The 21,129-nt window shown below is 42.3% G+C and overlaps 1 protein-coding gene and 1 long non-coding RNA gene across 3 annotated transcripts in view; one reads left to right on the top strand and one right to left on the bottom strand.

Annotated features, from left to right (window-relative positions):
- The window catches only part of LUZP2 (leucine zipper protein 2), a 361,146-nt gene extending 346,362 nt beyond the window's left edge, over positions 1-14,784 (bottom strand). Inside the window, exon 1 of one of the 2 annotated variants that reach the window (XM_083751713.1) lies at positions 14,492-14,784. The gene's annotated coding sequence lies outside the window, so the exon portion shown is untranslated. The remainder of the gene's footprint in view (positions 1-14,491) is intronic. The other variant, XM_083751712.1, reaches the window with a different exon arrangement.
- Positions 1-21,129, top strand: part of LOC310851363 — a 690,313-nt gene that overhangs the window by 4,045 nt on the left and 665,139 nt on the right. The gene's annotated exons all lie outside the window — the stretch shown is intronic.

The raw sequence follows: 21,129 nt of genomic DNA, 5'->3' as shown, positions 1-21,129 counted from the left end.
TGGGGGCACAATTCCACTGCCTCCTCTGTATGGTCAGTGTGTGTAACTGTACTCTGAGCAGGGTTATTGATGGCAGCAATCCTCATCTTGAGAGCCCCCTACCCATGTTTCAATCAGCTTGGTTAAAAACAAAAATGATAACTTCTGTTCCCCTTATATTTCAATTTCGGAAGCTTTCCATTTGAGAAAGTTCTTTTTGTCCTGATGGATTCCATCTTCTCTGAAAATACTCACTAGCTATTTCATTCACAGCAGAAGCTAAAACTAACAGTTAAATCATCTCTCGCCATGGTATTTTCCTGGTTTCCCCACACTGGCTAAGTGCACTGGCTGCATTTAGCAATACAGTTTACCTGGGGTTATGTAACCTACCCTTTTAACCAAGGTCTTCCTTTCTCCTCCCCCTCCACAACGTATTCCCCTGTGATGCTCCAGCTCAGGGCTTTTTATGCTGTCATCAGCTCTTATTTTTTGCAATTCTCAAAGCAGAAAGGTGGCACATACCTTTGAAGCAGATACTAATGAAACAACATCCTACTAATGAAACAACATCCTTTAATATGACCCTGATGCAGGCATATTCAGGCACACCAAAGTCATGCAAAACCTAGTATCTAGGGGTTGGGGAAGAGCACTGAGGATCTGGATGTGCATTGCCACACAAATTTACATTTGACCTCTATCTCTGGCCTCTGTGGGTATTGCAGATATAAGGGAATGTTCAGGGATTATTTTTTCCCAGCCAGAACTCACCAGATCTCAGTTCTGGCACCTCTTAGGTGGGCGCCATTGCAAGAAAACAAGGGAGGCGTTCATGGCGAGTTCTGGCACCTCTTTTTCTAGAAAAACAGCACTGTGAATGTGCATGCCAATGGAGGAATCTGTCCTTATGTTTTCTAATGGTGCATAATAAGTATTTCCATCTTCTGGATGTTCCAAAGAATTACCGGGACTCAAAATTAATAGCCTCACACGGAAAGATCTTTTATAGTTTAATTAGTTATAAGACTTTTGTGCTGAAGGCTCAGAGAAGGAAATAGCATTTTTAAAAAAGTTATAAATAATACCATTTTCATGCTCAAATGTTAAATGCTATCCATTTATTTATTTTTTTAAAAAAGCTTCTATGCCTCTGGAACAGCTCAAGCTTCTCAGACATCTGAGGGTGAGAACGCCATGGATTTCTTCTCTCTGGCAGTTTTATGCATTTGAATGTTTGCTATTTCTGTTATGAATCTGATACTTTCTCTCTTTGCATGACTTATTTAAAATGATTGCCATTTGTTGACGACAGCTCTACTGTATAATCTGCTAGCTCCTACGGTATCTTGAGGATATCGAATTTCATTTTTAGAAGAGGAAAAGCTTAATTTATAGGAGAACCCTGAAAATATATGAGCAGCTTCTGTGAAGGTTTTAATTTAATTTCATTTAATTTCAGTGAAAGGATCTGATAAAGTTCTAGTCAGAGTAAGCAAAGGGAAAGACTTCCCTATGGACTGGAGGAAAGTCATACCAGTAATTCAGCCACTCTCTTCCCTCCTGATTTTTATATAGCTATTATTCCAAAACCCCATTAAAAATCACAAATATTTGTAGAACACATTACAACCATATCATCTATGGGCACTCTTCATGTAGATACAGGTTCCCTCATGCAGATCAGCTGAACTGGGTCCCCAGCATCTCCAATAGGTAGCTAGCAAGGTGGCAAAAATAGGATTTCCACAAAATAGGATAGCCATTCAGAGTGGCTGGGGAAAACCAGCCAGATGGGCAGGAAATAAATAATAAAATGTATTATTATTTTCCCCAACAGAGCTGAGCCTTTAATATCTGTGCAACAGGCAGATATTCAACAGGTGAAATTCCCCCCCACACACACACACATTGCATTTCCTTGTTCCTGAATACCAAACATATCAAACTTCAGTGTTTTAGTTAACTGTCTGACAGGAGAAGCTTGTAACCTACAGGGAGACAAGTGGATAGAGAGAATAGCAACAGCTAAAACCCCATTGCACACCATGGGGTTTCATATGCAACACTCTTCTGGGTAGCACAACAAAGTTTTTTTTTAACCTATGTTCCTAGGCTGGGGCACAAGGCTGGGGGGGGGGGCAGAAGATGCCAGTACTGAATTAGATTTAATATCAGCCAGATGGGATCTTAAATTTCAAAAGTGAAAACAACTGCCGGGGTTGGTTCTGACTAGATTCCAATTAAAATCCAATTAGAATTCAATTAGCATCTAGTTTTGTAAGCGGTAGCAGCACTGAATAGACTGCAAGCCATGACTAATGCATCATACTCATTAGGAGTCATCACTCCTTCAACTAATAAAAAATCTATAGTAAGGATCTACAGCAGCATGGCTTCTATTAGCAGCAGTAGATACATTCAATAATTTGCATTAAATCATTGTAAAACCTATCCCACAGGTCACAAACAAAAACAATGGGCTAGATTCAGCCAAAGTTAAACATTTTAAGGTCACATCGATTTCAATGCAGAGGGAGTTAATTACATTTTTAGCGCAGCCATTTAGCAGTACAATCCTTCATCTACTCTCAAGTTGTATTAAGTTCAATGGGAGTTACTTCCATGTAAGTGTTTAGGATTGCTGCCAACAATTCTTAACTTTGCCTGGATCATGGCCGTTGTTATTTTCAGTGTTGGCTGAGAAAATCGCCCTTGCATTGACTCAAGCTGAATTGAGATGTTGAAATTTGTCAGCTTATCACTTCCCATATAAGCTAGAATAACATTTTCACTTCTTTCCATAATGCAATCATTTGCAAAGCTTCTGCCTTCAGGAATCTATTTCTGTGTCAGTTTGTAGACCAGGGAATCTGTGTTGCAGAAGATTGTGGTCCATGTTCTACGGTGCTCAGTCAGTTCACAAGGAGTGCTAGCCAAGACTATTCTGCCGCGTTATCATACCTCATTATTGTCATAGAACACACCCAATATTCTCCTTAGCTATGTTTCTCTAGCCTTTTTCAGGTATTCACTGCGCATATATTGAGCACACAGAGAATGGAGCTGGGTTGTTATCACAGCTTACAGTCTCTGCCCTTCACGTGTCCTCTAGCCCCAGCCATTTGTGCCTTGTTTTCAACACAAGAGACCCCAAGGCATATGGCTATCCCAGGCCTCTCTGCACATTTGGTGTCAGCATGAAAGGAAGGTCTGAAAAGGGTACATTGCATGGACAGGGTTTTAGGGGAGGGGTAGTACCTCACATGGAGGGACATGTTGTGCTCCTTCTCGGTGTCCTGAACCCCTGGCCTACCTGGCAGCAAGTTCAAAGTCTGAAAGTTCAAAATGTGAAGGTCAATCCAAGTAGCCAAGTCCAAAATCCAGCAGTCAGGATACAGTCCAGAGTCAAACCCAAAGCACAGTCCCATGGAGGCCCAGAAGCATCCAAGTCAAGGTCCCTCAACATGGGCAGTTGAGCAGACACAGCACCTCAGCTCTGCTGCCCATTTATACTCTGCATGCTGATTGCAGCATCTGGGCTTGATGAGGCATGTGACCCTCACCTGTTCCAAGCCTACTCCAGCTGAGGAATCACACACCAAGCCCCACCTGGCCAGCTGGGGAGCTGGGCTCTGGGCCCTTGCCTCCCTCAACCTCCTGGAGTATCCCATCCACTGCTCCCTCTGCCTCAGAGCCTGTTGTGTTTGTGAAGACAGGGCCCCTCTGGCTCTGGTGATGGGTCCTGCTGCTCTGGTTTCTGTGCACTGACCCTCATCCCCTTGTCACCCTCAACCACCCCATGAGTACTTCCTACACCAATCTTCCCTTCCCCATCCCCAGCTTGCCCCAGTGTGTCCCAGTCCCAGCTACATCCCTCGCTGGGATCCTCTTCCTCCTCCCCATTGCCCTGCCTGTTCATGACACTGGGGTAATTGTAGCTTCCACCTGCACTCTCACCTGTGGCTCTCAGAAGCTGTCAGCATGCAACAGCGGCCACACCCCAGGAACAGCTTCAACTGGCCATCTAAGTCAGCTGAGGGTACCCGATGGGTCTCTAGCCCTTGGTGACAGGGACATACCCTGCATGCGAAGACAGGCTCTTGTGGATTGAGCGGGCGAGATCAATAGTGAGTCCAATTGACCAGAAGGCAGTTTCTGTGCATGCTGTAGAGAAAAGTGAGGGGCAGATGGGGCTCATCAACCTGGGAAGGTAACACAGCTAGGAGAAGGAAAGCTCTAGTCCTAAACCTTTGCTGTCTTGTGGGATATCTTTGGGAATAGAAAAGGATAAGGAGTAAACTCTACACAAATCCAGGGTGGAGCCCCTAAGATGGTTGGATGGTGCCTTGTACACCAGCAACTCCTGTGGCTAGCTGGTGCCAAACATATTGCACACAGGGCTTTTTTTCACCTGGAACTCACTGGAACTCAGTTCCAGCACATCTCAGGTAGGCACCATTGCCATTCTAAAAGAACGAGGGAGGTGTTTGTGGCTGCTTTGGTGCTGCTAACATATTGGTTTGACTTCATCCCTGGAGGTGCACTCCATTGTCTCTCAAGACAGATGGATGCCAGCTTTGTGACACTGGCACATTATCTTTCAGTACAGCTCATTGCCACTACTGATCTTGTCATTTTGTCCCAGAACACATCCATTCCTCTCCTTAGCCAAAATTTCTTTTGTAAATTGCCTTGGAGATCCTTCTGGTAGACAGACAAGAGATAAGAGAAAGACAGACAGACAGACAGACAGACAGATGAAAAGGTGCCTGAGGAATCCCAGGTTTTCCTAGAGCATGGTTTCTACATTTTTGCTATAGTGCTGCATCAGCCTTATTTTTCAAGCTTCCTTTGGGGTAATAACACTTTCTCATAGAAAGGCCTGGTTATTTTAAGTCTGAGAAAGCAGAAGTAGCTGATCCTCCATAAACTGTCACCTTACATTAAAAGGCCCTGTAGGACAAACAGCATTACTGTGTAATTCACTAGAAAATTGAGTCTTCATGCTAGCTCATTTTTAGTCAAGCCAGAAAAATTGTACTGACCTATGATTCAGTGTTTGAAATTATGTAGAACAGTATCTGCTAAGAGCACTTGAGCTAAGAATTTCAGATTCATTCCATCCAGGATAAAGGCTGGATGCCCAGCAGTGAGATTTTCAAAAAAAAAGCAACCTTAGAGTGTTAACACCACAAACATCAAGCTTTCTAAGGTAAGGTTATAACTACAAGAACAAAAAAGGTCACCTTTAATTTTGGCAAATGTAGCGCATAATATGCTTAGAAGAGCTATCCTTCTGTTTTCATTTTTAAAAGCTTGGGCTAATATTTACATTTCAATTCCAAAATTACTTTGGGTGACTTTATTGAAATCTGGTACTTCTGATTATTCTATTTAAATAAATGGAAACAGCTTCCATCAAAACTAGTTCAGCTGTTCAGTTTGCTTTTAACAGTATGAAGTGCAGTCCTGCCAAACTGTGCAAGGCTTTGAAGTCAATGTTCCACAAATGATGCCGTGAGATTTATTCTACAGCACTGTGTGCTTCTGGTTTTTGCCTCTTATCTTTTGCCCAGGCTTTCTTTTGACAGGAGCTGCATGACTTTGTCCTGCTCCTTAACCTTCTCCCTCTCCCTGCTCCCATTGTCCATGTGTTTGGGAAGGTCTGAAAAGGTTCCACCTCATGGAATGTTTGGCAACTTCAAATCTTCAAATCTCTCAATGTGTAAAATTATGATGGAGAGAGAGAGAGAGAGATCTATGCAATGTAAGGTGCAAGGCCAAAGGGAGGACTCTGCATCCCATTCAGCATGCTTTGCTTCATCAAACCAGTAACAAACAAAGGGGATAGTCTTTCTAAAATTAAGCAAAACTGGCACAAAAACTTTCCCATTTGCAGATGGCAAATCTGAAGAAGGATTTGTAGCTGGGGATTATTTACACATTTTTTCACTAAAATGTATCAGCTGGTGGGAGGGATCAAAAGGCAAAGTTTTGTAGGGGAAAAATTTATTTGCAAATTTCTAGAGGCTTATTGTGTAGCAGTGATACCACTGCTTTCTCCTTTTCCTCTTTTGCTGCCCTTGGCTTCCTCCCAAGGTTGGCTATAAGTGGGATCCAGTTTGGGTAAAGGCAGGAAAGTATCAGAAGGGCAATAATGTGGCCATAGATAAGATGGAGATTAGTCACTGGATCAAGAACATGAGGAGTAGAGGGCCATAGGCAGCAGTTATGGTCACCAGCAGGCTGGAGGATAGACGCTGGATCAACCAGACAAGAATTAAAGGGCCAGAGGCAAGTACAAAATTGGGAGCAGGAAGAAGGTCAACTTCCAAAACAGCAACAGAAGAGTGAAATGCTCAAGACAAGTTACTCAGACTGATGAACTGGCTTCGATGTATGTGCTCCAGTTGGTTTAGAGAGTCAGCTGATTATCTTCAGGCTGGAACTATATCTTTGACTCAAAGAAAGGGTGGCTCATCTGTGGGCTACAACTCCAACCTTCTCTGAGGTCCATTGGCCATGTTAGCTGGGGCTGCTGAGAGTGGCACTGGCCACTGATGCTGTAAGGTCTAGTCTTCCTGGCTTCTTGAAGACCCAGGATGCAAGGAGTAACGTAGTGGAAGGCCTTGGTTTGAAACCTACTTGGTAATGCAAGTTCCCCCTGCAACGTCCCTGGATCAATACTTTGTCTGACATTGTATTGTTCCAGAAGGAAAGGGAGGAGTATAGGTGGCCAACAAGGGATATGGTAATAGCAAACACTTAAAAAAAAAAGTTGGCCTAGGTTTATATGTCAATGTTATGAACAAAGATGTCATTGAACCACATTTGGGCATTTGGGTATTCTTCACTGCCACATGAACTAGACTTTTTGCTAGCGTCAATGAAAAGGAAATTGATATATGTGGTCTTTCAGGAGCTGGAATTAAGGAGGGGGAAAGCAACCGATACTCAGTGTCACAACAAAACATGATTAATGCAGAATCCAGGAAAAGGACTCCACTACGTCTCAGAAATGAACATGCATGTGAAGAGAATTGTGGGTATGTTCCATTTCTTTCATGAAGTCACTTATGCCCGCTTCAGGGCGAGACTAATTGCCGTTCCCTAAGACTTGCTGCACCAGCAAACAAATATTTAGAATGTGCATACACAGAATGCTGTGCCAGCAAAATATCTCCAGAAGCATTACATTATCAAAGCAAGCTCTGCAGCCAGGTGCATCAGTGCAATGCTTTTAGACTGGACTACTGGGATGGTATGAAATGGTAGCGGCTCAATGAAATATCAGTTTGCCCTCTATAAGGACATACCATGAAGGCACTTATCCACAAATGCATGCAGTGCCCAAAGACAGCATTACTCAGCTGTAATGGAACGATGTTTCTTTCCATCTATGTTTTGCATGTGACCCATTGAGTCACCCACTGCTATTGTTCAAACTCATGTTGCCACACTGGCTCAAGACACATATTTCTATACTTAACTCTTCTCCCAGGCGTTTGATGGATTATGATCATTTTGCTGTCTATTGATGCTATTTTTTTTGCTGCTGAAGCTTTTACTGTTTTATTGGCTCTGTTTTATTGTGTGACTCGTATGTAATGCATTGTTCTTTTTTCTTATTTAATGCCATGCATTAGGCCTTTTTTAAAAAGTTAAGTCACTAGAAGATCACACGTCAAGCAACTAATAAACTGTAATAATATCTGTAGTAAATAAGACATGTCTGAATTTATATTTGCTGTTCAAGTGGATGACTGGCATTGGGGGGAATGTCTTCTCTATGTTGCCCTTGATTCTAATTCTGCTGGGCAGAAGCAGATCACCAGGTGGGGTGGAACCATCATGCTAGCTTTCCAGAGGGGTGAGATGCCGGGAGGTCATCATGATGCAAATGCACTAGCTAAGTCAACCCCGTGTCCCCGCTGCTGCATTTGCACCACACTGACCTGATCTTCACCTTGACCCCTCCCAGTAAGCAGCACTGACCCAACTGCCAGAAAGCTAGCACAGTGGCTCCACCGCCACTCAGTGAGCCTCTTCAGCTGCTAGAGGATAGGCTGCTGTCAGGCTGGATCAGCTGATCCAGAAACTAGCACAATTTGACAAATGAATAGGAGCATCGTATGGGTAACTTTGGGTCTTTTGTCTTGATGGCAGTAAATCTCCATAAGGTTCCTAAGAAAGGAAAACAAAGTCCAAACAAAAAGTGACTTAACCCACAAGGGAGTTTTACCGAATAAAAAGCAAAAGGATACAAAATCAGTGTCTATATACTGAAGGTTATCCCAGAAGAAAAATGAGGAGGAAGAGTAGGGGAATGGCAGTAAGCCAAGGGCAGCTCAGCAATTGTGTTTGTGTGAAAGAGAGGGGGGGTACTGTATTACTACTCAATCGACTGCGGCAGGCAGATCAATCCTTGGCAGCAGGGCAAATCCAAAAATCAGCAAGGACTGGCATTCCCAGGCAATGGTGGGAGCATCAAATGCAAAGGTGGGCAGAATTCTAGGGACTTTGAGAAAGAAATGTAGGTAATGTGTATATCAGCAGGAAAATAACCCCAGCCCCTATCCCGGGCACACAAAATTCAGGAATCCCCCTACATTTCTAGTGGTAAAAAACACAAAACAAGGTGTCCACTAAAGGGAATTTTTCAGAAGAACAACAGAGATGGAGGTAGCAAGGACATTTCTGAAAAGGAATGATGTTGAGTGGGATGTCACAAAGGTGCCCTGATTTCGTTGAATGTGGCCATAGAACATTCAAAAATAGCACAGGGGCGAAAGGGAGAGTTGAGGCTAGTTCGGCCAGTCTGCCACCTCTGTCCTTTGTTTTCAGCCCCTGCCAGCTTCACAACTATGGGAACTGTGAGACAAAATGGAAGCATGAGGACAAAATGGCAATACACAAGATCCTCATTTGACCTAGAAATTGTATATTAAGCAGAACAAAATGTATTTTCATTTCTGGTTTTTTATGCCATTTAGTTTCTCAAGCTAGTTCTCTCTCTTTGAATTGCTTTCCTACTCGAGGCCTAGTTACACAGCCTGCTCTTCTTTTTTTTACTTCATCTTGCTGTCAGTGGTTATAAGTAGAAAAATCTCCATGTTTCATGTATGCTATGACTCAACCACAGAATCATTTTTTGTATACCAGGGTCGAGTCCTGGAATATATAAATAAAACTGTGCCACTAACCTATGGAGAATGCACATCCTTATTGCTAAATATCCACTTACTGTTTTGAAGATGCATGTTGTATGGAGCAGGGCAGTCACCCAAGTTTGGCTCCTGGAACTTCTCTTTTAGAAACAAACAAAGGCTGCCCAACCACACCTGTCATTGCAAGCATACTGCATAAGCAGAAAATAAAAGCCTAACCCCTTAAAAATACATTCCTAGACTTATCCCCTACTCTCTTTCTGGTAGTTTTTCCCACTTCCTTTCCATCCTCTCCTATAAATGGGAACTATCCATTCCTTACCCTTACCCAAGAACTCAGTTGGGGAGTTTGTTCTCAATATTAATTTAGGTCCCATCTGCACTATACATTTAACGCAATATCATACCCTCAAAGAAACCTGGAATCTGACGTTTGATCTTAAGAATTATTTGGAGACTTCTCTTCCCCTCAGAGACCTGCAGTTCCAAGGGTTTGTTGAGAAGAGGGATTGACTGCTAAACCACTGGGATAATTGTAAATCCGTGAGGGGAATAGTACTCTCTTAACAGCACCCTTAACAAATTGCAGTTCCCGTGATTCTTTGAGGGAAGCCATGACCAGTGGCGGAGCTTCATGCTCTGGCACCAGGGGGTGGAGAACAGGCGGGGCGGGGCTGGCACGCATTCTGGGGGCAGGGTGCGCCACCTGCGGGGGCAGGGTGCCCAGCATGGGTGGGGGGCAGCCGCGATGGCACCCTGCTGGGATTGCGCTGCGGGGACTGTGCACATCCCCCCACTCCTCTTCCTCCGCCAGTGGCCATGACTGTTTAAAGTGGCATGATATTGCTCTAAATATATAGTGGAGATGGGAGTCCCAGAGAACACCATCCCTTCCTGTTCTGAAATGAGAGAGAACTTCTCCAGGTTTTCCACCCATCTCTCTTCCTTCTTCTCTGATCAAAATACAGTGGTACCTCAGGTTAAGTACTTAACTTGTTCTGGAGGTCCGTACTTAACCTGAAACTGTTCTTAACCTGAAGCACCACTTTAGCTAATGGGGCCTCCTGCTGCTGTTGCGCTGCCGCGATTTCTGTTCTCATCCTGAAGCAAAGTTCTTAACCTGAGGTACTATTTCTATTAGCAGAGTCTCTAACCTGAAGCATATGTAACCTAAAGCGTATGTAACCCGAGGTACCACTGTAAAGACAGACTTCTAGGAAAGAGTAGGAGCTGGTAGCGACTGGGTTTTTTTTTAATTCTCCTTCAGCGGCAAATGGAGAAAAGCCAGCAAGAATGCTGGTGGTGTGGGCTAGGGATAGAAGTAGCTCTCCTGAGCTGAGAAGACTGAGATACCAACACTCAGAAACAGATGCTCTTCTTCATGCACAATTTACATGTGGCACCACTGCACCCACATTTTTCTCTTTCCTGCCTACGCATGCCTACTGCCTACCAGATAGAGAACTCTTGAGAGATGACAGCATTAACTGTTGAGAGGTGTAGATGTCCCAATTTCCCTCACGAAGCGGGGAGGCTGGGAGAAACCTAGGAAAAGTGAACAGGTGGTCATAGTGGTATCTAAGCAATCTCCTGCTGTGTGCCATCTTTCAAATTTGCTTTTAGGGTGGGCACTTTAAAATGTGCAAGTGTACATGCATACATATAAAACAAACTGATTATGGACAGTCTCTGTGCAAGAGAAGATATGGGCACAAATTTGACATCAAGAAGGACAACACAAATACGGGGACATTGTGACCTTCCCAGCCATACAAAGACATGAGTTTTGTTTCTCCTTCAGTTAGGAGAAGGAAAGCTGGGCTTTCCCACCTCACCTCAAAGAAAGGTGCCTGGGCAAATCTCTCATGCATGCACACAGCATGAGTGGCAGAGGGAGGGAGGGGAGGCAATAAATGGAACTGCAGTCACAAAAGAGGAAACATCTTTGGGGCTATTCAAGATCTACCCAACTAGACCCCAAAAGAGCTTAAAGCTTAAGTTTTCTGCCTCCAGGTATGGCTTCTCAGAGAGAAAAGCAGGGAGAATGAGACAGAAATCATACTCCCCTCCCTAGATCTGTCCATGCTTTTTTAAAAAACAACAAGCAAACAAGCAAACCTGTTTCCTCTTATTGGAGACAGAGGAGGGATCTACTGCTAGTGGTTTTTATTATTTCTAAGCAGGGAAGATGGACAGAAGCCACTCAGTCACTAGAACTGTATTGATATTATCATGGGCTTTGGAGGTTGAAGGAAGGGTCAGAATCTTGGCAGGGCTATGCCCCACATTGCCCCTAAGATAAGCCTCCCCTGCTTCAGCTATGGGTGGTGGGCTGGTCTGAGATGCAGTGGTAGCTCTGCCACTCTGCAGAGACTTGGTGTTGACAGCAGCAACAGCAAACAGTTTGCCTTGTTCTGCCCAACACAAAAGGTACAGTAATAGTGTCTTGAAGACATCCTATTTTGAAATCTGAGTGAATCATTCACAGGGAATATTTTGTCAGCACTCTTTTCCTCTCAACACACACAGAGGTTTAGCCAAATGGAAGTGCTAATTGAATTTCAAAATTTCAGTGGGTTTTCTTTTCTTTCTTTCTTTTTGGCAATATTTTTCTTGCTTTCACGATTCCCTCTAAAAGCAATGTCATATAATTCAGAGAGGAAAAATTGTAACAAATGCTTCAATGTGCTAGGAAATGAGTTCTTTGTAAAGGAAAATCAGTTCTTGAATTTTTTCTTAAATAAAATATTGTAGGACTAAATCACTTTCATTATTATTTCAGGACTGGATTATTGCAGTGCACTCTGTGTGGTCTGCCTTGATTTCCTCTATGTAGACCTTTGGGCCTGGTCTGGAATTTCCAGCTGGTGCAGAACTACTGATGGGGGCAGATAGCTGACAGCATGTGACACCATTGTTAAAACATTTGCACAGGCTGTCCATCTGCTACAAAGCCAGGTTCGTGGCTCTGCTATTCACTTTCAAATCCCTTGAACAACTTGGGTCCAGCATACCTTTGGAGCCACCTGAATCCTTATATCCTAGCTCAGTCACTGAGCCTTTTGTTGTTTTCTGACTTAGGATGCATTCAGAAGGCATTCCATCTTCCCAACATTTCCTTGCCTCTTCATTTTTGTGTTTTATGTGATCTGTAACATGATGTAAAGGCTGTTTCTGGGAATCTCGTGGAATCCAGTGGAAGTTTAGTGCTGACAGATGTATTAATTGTTTTCAGTAAAAATCCATTTGTGACCCTGTTTATTCGGAAAATGAAAGTGAATTTTGTGATGTAACTATGTGATGAAATTTGGGGAGATATCCTGGCATGCAGTTCTTTCCAGCCTTTTAAAGTACAGCACTGCACAGAAGTACAGAGACTGAAAAGCCACAGTTCCCTAATGCAACAGGTAAAAAGGGAAAGGACACCTGACAGTTAAGTCCAGTCATGAATGACTCTGGGGATGCGGCGCTCATCTCACTTTACTAGCCGAGAGAGCCGACGTTTTGTCCGCAGACAGTTTTTTCGGGTAATGTGGCCCGCATGACTAAGCCACTTAGTTAGAGTAGCGCACAGAAATGCCGTTTACCTTCCCACCGGAGTAGTACCTATTTATCTACTTGAACTTTGACGTGCTTTCGAACTGCTAGGTTGGCAGGAGCTGGGACCTAACAACTGGAGCTCACCCCGCCATGGGGATTCGAACCCCCAACCTTCCGATTGGCAAGCCCAAGGCTCAGTGGTTTACACCACAGTGCCACCCACGTCCCTTCTAATGCAACAGGTACTATAGTGTAAAACGATTGTTAGAAATCAGAACAGAAGCACTAGCATTATAACCAGTAAAACCAATTCAAAAAACCCCACGTCAGAATGCAGCCCTGGCAAGACATGTCTGGTGTCAACATGAAACTGAGCCTTCAGTATCTGGTCTTGAAGAATGCTCTCACAACAGAAATTCAGCAGACATCTTATCTTTTTTTTAAACATTTGCAGCAAACATTTATATGTCAAGAACTGGCTTATGTAGAGAATTACAAGGGCTGGGAGAGAGATTTTACAGTTAGCCAGTGATCTGTGATTAATATCTCTGTGTGATGTTTTTGTTGTACGCTGCTTTGACTTTTTAAAAATAAAATTGCATAATGTAAGTATTTTCATAAACAAATAACTGGAAACTTAGACTTTAAATAATAATAATAATAATAATAATAATAATAATAATAATACTCATATATGTTAGCATGCATAACTTGCACCATGTTTGACTCCCTCAATCTTCCCACTTCTTACTAGAAATCTTTCTGTTTTCATCCCAAATATGTGTGTGATAGTGGCGATTGTTTAGTAGAGAGACACTCTCTCTTTTGTGTTCTTTTTTTCATTGTTGGATGTCTTGAACTTTTGGGGAAAGTAGTCTATAAATCTTTCAACAGAAACAAATATTTCCATATGTCCAGGTTGAAGTCCCTTTTCAGCAAAAGCCCTGGGGAAATTTACAGCCATTGATATGTTACCTCGCTAAATGGCATCTAAGGAGAGGGTGGGTGAAAGAGAAATTAAAATCCCAGTATTCTAATGTAACAAGAACAGTGGCTGCTCAGGTACAAGCTTCCGCAGATTTAAATTCATGATTCATTATCAAAGGCATAGATACTGAGAGAGGAAATAAAAGTACTGTGCAAATCCTTGAGTAAACAAGGTGCTTTGTCCTCAGTGCTGGGCCGAATTTTAGCTTCAATGAGAGAAGATTTCTAGGCCTCTCACTCACCATCTCTGAAAACAGTTCCACTGCTTCTTTTTTCTCTGTTTTAATCCCAGGTCAACCATTTTGTTGGGCTCAGAAAAACATGGACTATAGAGGTTGCAGCTGCTCAGCAACTACAGAATGATCTCCAAATGGCTTCCTCAATAGCAGATTGATGCAAATAACAATATGTTGCATAGGAATGTGATCTACTCACCTCTGAAGCCAAGTCTCATGCAGCAAGGTGAAAGCGCTGTCAATATGAAGTACTCAAGCATACTTTACTATATCAGATTAGTCTTGTTTGTGTTTATTATCAGTCTTGAAGAAATGGGCATGGATAAATAAGCTTTTTGATGGGTTTACCAGAAGCAGAAGAGAGAGAGAAATCAGGGGTGCACAGGTGTGCTAAGATGATGAAATCAACTTAACTTCATAGGGATGCAAAAAGCCTGACATGTATCATTTGTCTCATAAAAATATTTTCAAAGATAAACTTACATCTTCCTGTTATTCTTCCAAAGGTTCTTCATTCATCCGCTGTTGAAGAGGGGGTAATAAATGTATTGACAATAGTCACAATCTTCATCAACTTACCTTTATTCATTTTTATGTCATACCATGATAAATTTACATTTCCCAGGACTCTCTTCATAAGCTGCCATGGCAAAACAGAGAGAAACAGAGGAGGGATGGAGACCGAAAGAGTGGCTGGACCAATACTTCTCTCCTTCCCCCACTGCTGGTGCTGTAACTGTAGCAGTAGAGAGGAGTGCGGGAGGCTGGAAGGAACTATTCTCTAGCTTGGATAAAAACCCAGCTTGAAAAGCACACAAGGAGAGTCCACAATCTCTGAGGCAGCCTGTTCTATGGTTGAACAGCTCTTACTGACAGAAAGTTCTTCCGGATGTTTAGTATCCTTCCTTGTAACTTGAATCCATTGGTTCAAGTCCTACCCTCCAGAGCAGGAGAAAACAAGCTTGCTCGATCTTCCATGTGACAGCCCTTGAGATATTTGAAGATGGCTATCCCATCTCCCCTCAGTTTCTTCTTTTTCAAGCTAAACATGCCCAGGTCCTGCAGCGTTCCTCCAGCTTCCTGCTCTCAAAGTGCCTGTGGGAAGCCTGAAAGCAAGACCTGAGCACAACAGCACCCTCCCCATTTGTAATTCCTAGCCAGCAGCATCCAGAGGTCTACTGTTTCCAACACCGAAGGAATGAATTGGAAATAATAGCTGATTGGTTAGAAAGATCTAAGGAATATGCTGCATATGTAAATTCACACTTTGGTTACTCTGTGGTTTATTCAGAAGCAATAAAATACTCAAGTGTAAAATAATGCAGGCTTAGGATAATGCAGACATTGCTACTCACATCAAACTGTTTATATATCACATGTTTGTATCACACTTAATACATGAGAAATTATTGTGCAAGGTACGACATAGCCTTGATTGAAGCTACAAAGTCTCATGGACTGTTAAATGGCAAAATGATTAACAACATTTTTAATATGGCATTGTCATCCAGCATTTTAGTCTTCATTCATTCCCTTCCCATTCTCTTCTTTCCCAGTTGGAAGAAAAATGAATTTGCAGTTTTGTTGTTTCTGCAGTCTCATGGCTAGAGCATTTAAAGGGCTGTCAGTTACATAAAGTGTTTTCATGGTGCTGTGAATTACAATAGGTTTGTGGCTGCGCTGCAATTTTTAAATAAATTATCAGATTGTCATATTAAATTTCCTCCTTGTTATTTCCCAACTCCATGGGTGCTCAAGACATTTTCTACATCAACCTCTGACATTTTAGGCAAAAGGGAAAACAAAACAAAAGAGGGAAATGTTCAAAACTATATGGCTTTGTTTGTCAAATAGAGAAAACAAAACTTTCCAAAGGAGATTCAAATAGCTGCAACAGAAGCTGAAGCACAATACAAGCAAACTTTGAAGTATACCTTCCCACCTCAGAATCCACATTCCCAGCATGTTTGCTGTCTCAGGGGCGTCTACGCTGGCTTGATCATGTCCACAGAATGGAATATGGCAGGATCCCCAAGGCTGTGCTCTACAGGGAGCTGGCGTCAGGCACCAGGCCCATTGGCAGACTAACTCTGTGTTACAAAGATGTCTGCAAACGTGACACGAAGGCTGGCAACATTAACCCTGCCATGTGGGAATCCCTTGCAGGCAACAGTCAGGTTGAGCATCTGCAGCAGTGACCAGAGGAGGAATGACCACTGGGAGGAGACTAGAGAGAAGAAACGCCATGGTGCATCTGCAAGCACCACCACCACCAGGTGCCTTCATCTATCTCATCTGTAAAGAAAACATGTCTCTCTTGTATTGGCCTCTACAGCCACAACAGGCACTGTAACTTCCCAACAGTTTGACAACGCCCCCAAAGGCATACTCCTCCATTGTCTCCTGAGACAGAAGGATACCAGCAACCCTGCCTCAGAATCACTGGGACCATTAGCAGTACACCAGCCATGTACTGTGGTCTGTTAGGTGCTTAATAGGTTTTCTGGTCTACTATCAGGTGCCATTTTCAACATAATGAGCAAAATTCACTACAGTTTTGTGCTAATATAAGGATTGGTGCTAATGCAAGAAGATTTTTCCATCTCCATGTGTTTGCACTATTGCCAACTGTGTCCTGGCGGGGGGGGGCATGGTGCATATGACCCAAGGTGCTCATGGACCAATTTTTTTAAGGAAATGGGCAGAAAGGGAAAGAACTGCCTAGAATCCAGAACCTGAGTACAGTGGTACCTCGGGTTAAGGACTTAATTCGTTCTGGAGGTCTGTTCTTAACCTGAAGCACCACTTTAGCTAATGGGGCCTCCTGCTGTCGCTGTGCCGCCGCTGCACGATTTCTGTTCTCATCCTGAAGCAAAGTTCTTAACCCGAAGTAATATTTCTGGGTTAGCGGAGTCTGTAACCTGAAGCATCTGTAACCTGAAGCGTATGTAACCTGAGGTACCACTGTATGAGTAATAGTGGCGGAGGAGAGCTGAAAATAATGTCAATATATTTCATATCTAGCAACCAATGTTCCCCTTTAGTTTCAGATAGTATATGGATAGACAAGTCTAAAATGCCCAGGACACAAATTTTCATGACCCTCTAGCAGCTATGGTAGCTCATTTACCAGAAATAATGTATTCAGTGTTAAATCTGGAAGGATACTTCAGGCATCCCCAACCTTCGGCCCTCCAGATGTTTTGGACTACAGTTCCCTAAATCCCTGACCACTGGTCCTGTTAGCTAGGGATGATGGGAGTTGTAGGCCAAAACAACTGGAGGGCCGCAGGTTGGGAATGTCTGGTATACTTGATTTTGACCAAACTAAGCCTGCTGGTGTATATTGTGGAATAGGAAAGAGACCTGCCATCAAGCTCGTGTTAAACTTGCACATATCCCATTTGTTTAAATAAAGACTTGCATAGAAGCATTGCTGGGGTATTTCACCCCAAGGCATTCACAATCAGAGTTTCTTTTAAATTTAAAGTGTGTGGTGGTTTAAAACTATCAAAGCAAGACGAAGTATTAAAATATCTTTTGTTGAAGGTATTTATTTTCCTTGTGTAAAAATTATTGATCCGGTGGAATTTTTATATAGATATGTAACTTTTTAATAACTTGGTTGTTTGCAATGGTCTATCAAGAGACACATTGTGGTCAAATTCTACAACATCTAATGCTGCCACAAAGGATATTAGGCCCATCTCTCTGAAAAATGCATGTGTGAAGCACCTATTCAATATATTTTGAATAAGAGTCACTGGAGCTTTGGGGCTCAGGAGAAAAGTAGAAATGAAAATTCAAAATACAAATGTGTTTTCATATAATGAAATTAATGGATTGCTGTACCTCTTGGCAACCAGCTGGTAGGTTTAGAATAAAAACCTTTAGAAAACCTAGGTTTCAAAAATATTGGCTGCACTGTTATAGAATTGTGTTGTTTGAATGATATATTTGTGTTCCCTCCAAGCCTGTGATTTTATTTATGTAAGATGTGAGTCTGTAGTACAGTGGTACCTCGGTTTACAAACTTAATCCATTCCAGAATCCGTTCTTAAACTGAAACCGTTCTTAAACCGAGGCATGCTTTCCCTAATGAGGCCTCCCGCCACCGGTGCCCTTCCACTATTTGGCTTCCATTATTAGACCGAGATAAAGTTTGCAAACCAGGACACTACTTCCAGTTTTGCAGAATTCTGAAACCGAATAGTTCATAAACGAGGGTTGTTCTTAAACCGAGGTACTACTGTATAAGGAACTGCCTGGTGGCCAAACTAGTCTTTTTGCTAAGTTCATGGCCCTAGCCCAGCCTCTTAAGCATCCTTTGTACATGTCTAAAGAGTTGGTAAAATACTGGTATGTTGCTATAGAAACAACCAAGTAGTGATGCTTCCAGAAGGACAGGGCAGGCTTTCCCCCTTCCCCTTCACTGAATGGAAGACACATGATGGGGAAGTAGGAGAACAGGAAGCCAGGGTCTTTATCTAGGTTCATTTGCAGTTGGGAAGAAACAGAGGTTTGATTTGTACAGAAACCAAAGGTATGACTTTGGGAACTCACCCAGAAATTAAACAAGGGACCAAGATCTGTTGGAGAGTTTATAATGTGAGCTCTCCTGTCTTATACTAGTGGGCATGGAGTTGAGGGTAGAACACATATCCATAGACAAGTGTGCATTATAACTCCAGCAAAAGATCCTAAATCTCTCAGCAGTGTATGTATCAACATACATGAGTGTTGGTTGCACACATGGGAATTCACGTACACACTTGTAACGTTACACTTAGCCTGTATACACATGTAAATAAAATCATATATCACAAAAACACCACAGTCTCCATTGATATTCCTTCCATGAAAACCAAACACAGCGTAAGTGCTGGCACCCCTGAAATGTCTTAACGTTTGGAGAATGAGGTGCCTGTATCAACTCATAAAGTTCAAGGTTAAATTATAGGGCTTGAAAGCACTTGGCTGAGGATGGGGAGGATCAACACATCAAAATCAGCAAAAGCAAAATTTGATGTGAACGAAGAGCTGCTTATTTTGACAAAAATGATGCTAAATTTCAAATGAAGCCCCATTAGCAAAATTCCTCAGTTTGTGGAAGAATGATTGCCATAACCCTATTTTGAAATCTATAAATATATGCAGTAACTGCTGTTTACAAGAAAAATCTGTATATAAAACATTTTAAAATATGTTTTCTTAATTGTGGACAGCTCCACCAAGGAGGAGATACTGGATGAAACAATTACAAGTATAAGGATAATAAATATTTAGCTCTTTCTGTGCCACTCATTTTCACTTCACAGCTCTCTCCTTTAGGTTTCCCTGAGAAATTATTACCTTCTGAACCTCTAATACAGTGATCTATAACAAATAACGACCTCCCTAGCCTCCTGAAAAGGGGCAATTGGCCCCTCAGTCACCAAACAAGTGCAGATAGACTAATGGAGGAAAACTGCAGAAAGCCTTGCTTGATCTACCGTCTTGTCCCAGAACTTAAGCTCAAAACATGTTGAACATTGAAACTTTTAACTAGATTAAATGAGGATGGAGAGTGCTTCAATAGTGTGTTAAATATTTTATTAGTATATTTACTTGTTCTTGGGAGCCCACATTAGTATACAGTAAGTTACATCTTGATAGCATTGAACTCGGTGGGAGTTTTGCTTTGGTCTGTGAGAGAGAATATTTCTGTCTCTATTAGAGTGTGTACACATACATAAAAGATGTAAAACAAAATTCGGGTTTTCTGTGGGATTTAAGAGGCTTCATGAATGTTTATGAAGAGCCTAGGGGTGATTTCATCATCCAGTGAGTGATCAGAATGTGGTATCATGACTGGGCAGATGTAAACTCATAGTATTTGAGGTTGTGCTGGTCTCATGTGCCAGACCAAAGGCACTGCCTAGCCACATTGGCCTTTGTTACTACACTACCAACTACTATGTGCTGGGGGACAAAACCAGCATAGCAATGCATCTATACAGGGTGAAAGAAGGGCTCACAGCCAACCAAGTGCCAACCAGGTTGAGAGAGAAAAATTCATTTCTAGTCCTGTCAACCAGCGACCCAAAATTGCTCAGTGAAGGCTCTAACCCAAGGGTGGGCGGGCAGGAGCTCTCAAAGCAAAATGGCTGTGAGCTCCAGGGGCAGCAGCCTTATATAGGCTTCCCCTCCTCTCTTCAGCAAGGGCTCTTGGGACAGCTTTTTCCCATGAGCCCATCACACAGAGAAGATGCTGGACAAAACTTTGCCCAGTATTTTGCTGCAATTTATGGGCCAAAGCGCCGCTGAGCAAAGGCATCCCGTGCTTATTTGGCACGGTACAGGGCTTCCATCAAGATTCCTTGGGTGTGATGTCTTACTGATTTATGCAGGAAAATGTGTGCTTTTGTTTTATCAGTGAATACATGGACATTGGTATCGTGGTAAGGGCACATGAATGAGCTGAAGAAATGGAAAGCTTCAGAAACCTATGAGTGCACAATGTGGAGTGTGCATTATACCAAAAAATTAAGGAAATTGTAAATCAAACAATGTGTAGTTCAGGATGCAAATAGACTCATCGAGCAGGTTTTGTTTTGTTTTGTTATGAATAAATCCATCCTGAACTAGGGGAGAACTAAGGGAAAACAAAGCAGATTAGCTGAGCCACCGCTGATTACTTTTAGCAGAATGTTTCCTATTCAGAAACCAGCTCTTATTTTTTAAATAGAAGCTATTATGTCAGGAATCTAAAAGCCTGTTTTCTGGAAATGTTGCCATGTAGGCAATCCAGTGTTCTAGGTGGGGTGGTGCACCAAATGACTCCATCCTGGCATTGGCTATGAATGAACATGGGAAAAGACTCTAAAGTTGATATGAATGCTACCATTAATATGGAGAACTTATGTGACTATAATAATGATATTTTCGCACAAACTCCATTATGATCTTGAATGAAAGAGTACACACACCCTTGAATTTTTGGTGTGTTCCTCATCTCTTTTCTAAAGAGATTGCTTTCCCGAAACCAACTTCAAAATTATGCTTCATTTTTTCATATTGCTATAGACAGCTAGACATCATTTTGTATTGCAAGATGGAATTCCATTACAGAATTTAAAGTTGCATTGTGTTACATAACACTTTTATAGCTTGCAGTCTGATTTCTTACAATATATCTTTGCCTTCCATAGTAAAAGGAAACACAAGGGAGCAGAAAT

Source organism: Podarcis gaigeae, assembly GCF_964106915.1.
Source record: "Podarcis gaigeae genome assembly, chromosome: 1".
NCBI lineage: Eukaryota > Metazoa > Chordata > Lepidosauria > Squamata > Lacertidae > Podarcis > Podarcis gaigeae.
The sequence above is the reverse complement of the archived record's forward strand: the minus strand, read 5'-3'. Positions and strand labels throughout refer to the sequence as shown.